Source organism: Oenanthe melanoleuca, unplaced genomic scaffold (assembly GCF_029582105.1).
Source record: "Oenanthe melanoleuca isolate GR-GAL-2019-014 unplaced genomic scaffold, OMel1.0 S001, whole genome shotgun sequence".
Taxonomy (NCBI): Eukaryota; Metazoa; Chordata; class Aves; order Passeriformes; family Muscicapidae; genus Oenanthe; species Oenanthe melanoleuca.
The window spans coordinates 7,586,028-7,589,126 of NW_026612650.1; the positions used below are offsets into that span (position 1 = coordinate 7,586,028).

General features: G+C 60.8%; 1 pseudogene; it reads right to left on the reverse strand.

The window, feature by feature from the left end:
* Positions 1 to 210: 210 nt before the first annotated feature.
* On the reverse strand, positions 211 to 2,630 carry LOC130266017 (N-acetylmuramoyl-L-alanine amidase-like; annotated as a pseudogene).
* Between the last annotated feature and the right edge of the window lie 469 nt (positions 2,631 to 3,099).

The window sequence follows — 3,099 nt, forward strand, 5'->3', positions numbered from 1 at the left end:
GGGGTGGGTGCTCGTCTGGGGGGTAGGTTGGGGTCTCCAGGGCGGTCCCGAAGTCCCCTCCCATCACTGCAAAGTCACACCCCCAGCCCATGCCTCAATTTCCCCCTTGCTCTGCAGGGACCACCTGGAACTGATGTCCTGGAATTGGATTTATTTTGGGGGATTTTGGGGTTGGAGCTACTGGGATGGGCTGGTGGGCCAGTGGGGTGGACTGGTGGTCATCAGGGCTGGGGGCTGGCCAGGCTGGAGGACTGCAGACCAGAGTCCAGGTGGCATGCATGCATCTGGTGTCCATCTAGACCAGTGTCCAACTTCTCCTGCCTCCGCTCATCCCAGGCTTCCTGGCCAGGGCTGCTCCTCACTGCAGAGTGGACAAGACCCGTGGTCAGTCCCAATGACCCCAAAACCCCTCCCACCAACCCCACCAGGCCACCCACCCTGAGCCCTGGTGGCAGCGGTGTCCCCTGGAATCCGGGCCAGCCCTGGATCTCCTGGAAGAGGGCGTTGCCGGGGCAGTCGGTGCGGCCGAGCTGCCGGTGGCCGCGCAGGGTGAAGTCCGGCCGGATATGGCCAGAGCGGACGGCACAGGGTAGGAGCTTGTCCAGCACCAGGGCCAGCGTGTCGGGGTCTAGCAGGGTGGCCGTGAAGTCACCGACGATGCCAATGCCGAAGCCCCGGGTGTTGTAGCCCTTGGTGTGGGCACCCACCCAGTGCCACCCCCGGCCCTCGTACAGGTACCTGTCTGAGCCCACTACGAATCTGTGGGAATATGATGGGGACAGTGAGGGGACAGTGGGGGGCAGTGATGGGGACTGTGGGGGAACAATGATGGGGACTGCAAAAGGACAGAGATGGGGACAGTGAGGGGAGAGCAGTGGGGACAATGCAGGGACAATGGGGGGGACTATGGGGGCTTATGGGGACAAAAGGAGAAACGGGGATGGGGACTGTGGGGGGGACAGAGATGGACTTGGAATTTTGGGTTTGTCTCGTGAAGGGACAATGGTGGGGACTGGAAATGGACAGGAAGGGGGACTGTGGGGGTTATGAGGACAGTGTGGGGGCAGGGATGGGGACTGTGAGGGGACAGTCGTGGGGACCATGAAGGGACAGTGGTGGGGACTGCAGGGGGACAATGATGGGGACTGTGAGAGGACAATGATGGGGGCTGCAAGGGGACAGTAGTGAGGACCATGGAGGGGCAGTTATGGGGACTGTGGGAGGACAGTGGCACGGTCTGTGAGGAGACAATGACGAGGACTGCAAGGGGACACTGAAGGGGAGGGTAACAAGGACCACGGTGGGATGACAGTGACCATAGGGGTTGAGAGGAGCCATGGGAGACAATGACTGGCCCCATGGGGGTGACAGGAGCCAGTGGGGGTGACAGTGCCCACAGGGGTACAATGACCACCCCCACAGGGGATGCTAGGGCGCATGACAGGTGCCATCACTCCAGGGAGGTGACAGTAACCTGTAGCTAATGTTGTCCCAGCCATGAGTGTCCTGGTGGAAATGCTGCATGTCCCTCATGGCACGGGCACAGGCGCTGAAGGTCCAGCAGGGTCATGCCGGCTCCAGGGTGTGGTGTAGGAACACGAGCCCAGCAGGGGCCACAGTGGTAGGGACGGGCACCCCACTGGCAGTGGGGCACGATGGCTGGGCACTCTGTGGGAACAACAGGGGAGAGATGTCCCCTGAGATCTCGGGGACACAGCAAAGGCCTTGTAGGGACATGGGACTTGATGGGGACACGGTAGAGTCCACCAGAGGACAAGGGGCTCTATGGGCCCCATACGTACCCATGTAGCACTCGCTGAATTCCTGCACAGCCCAACAAGCCACGGCCACCACCTCTTGTGTCCCCACGTTCCTCAGGAGCTCCAGGCTGGGTGACAGCGTCTTCAGCACCCCCAAAACCGCCACCACCTACTTCTCCAGCTGTCCCTGTCCCACCAGCGCCCCAAAATCCCAGCGCCGGTAACTGCTGGGGGCTCTCCCCCCTTCTGAGCCATTCCCGACCCTGTAGTAGCCCTGGAGCAGCTCGACCACCGGGAGGGGTCCATGCGCCAGCTGCGTTCCCAGGTTCACCTCATCTATGGCCCAGATGGCCACAGGGTCGGGGACAGGGGATGGGGGACCTCTCAAGGTGTAATTTTAGGGGTTCTCCATGTCGTCCCAGCAGCTGCCGGGTCCCAGCGTGGTGGCATTGTTCTCACCACCCTGAGTCAGCAGGAAGGATGTCCCCAAAGCCTCGGCTATGGTGACAGTCAAGAGGGGGTCGGCGGGCAGGTTGAGGGTGGGGAGGGGTGGCCCAAAGCCACTGGATCTCAGCCCCGCCTCGATGCCGGTCAGGAGGGGACCAAGAGCCACTGTGGAGCTGTCGGGGGCCAGCACTGCCCCAGCTCCGGTGTCGCCTGGTCGTGGCGGAGAAGCTCAGTCAGGAGCTGCCACTGGCCTGGGGTGAGAGCTGGGGGGTGTTCAGGGGTCCAGGGGGGCTCGCCCAGCACCACCTGGAACCCCAGGGTGCTGCAGACCCCCAGCCCCCTCCCCAAGGCTGTGGCAGTACTGGGGGAGCTGCCCCGGGACAGGGATTCAAGGGCGTCCAGGATGTTGAGCACTGAGTCCATGTGGCATGGAGGGACAGTTAGGGACACAACAGGGGACACACCTGGGGTGACAGAGGGTGGGGGGCGAGGGGCGTTAGGGGGTGGGATGGGGGTGGAAGGAGGGGGAGGCACCCAAAAATGTGCCAAAAAGCAAGGGGAGGGCACCCAAAAGAGGAGGAAAGGACCCAAAAGAGGGGAAAATTACTCAAAAGAGGAGGAAAGGACCCAAACCAAGGGGAAAATGAACCAAAATAGGTGGGAAGGACCCAAAATAAGAAGAAAAGTAAGGAAAATAGAGGGGAATGGACCCAAAATCAAAGGACAAAGGGTATCCTGGTGTCCTGGTTTGAAGGACAGGTGTCTGCCATGAAAGGCAGTTTTCCTTTGAAACAGAGACCTGAATTCCACTCCCCCCAAGTATTATAAACGTTTGAATCAAGGACTCTGAGGCAGAGATAAGGGGGTAGGAATAACAGCTCTTTTAGTAATA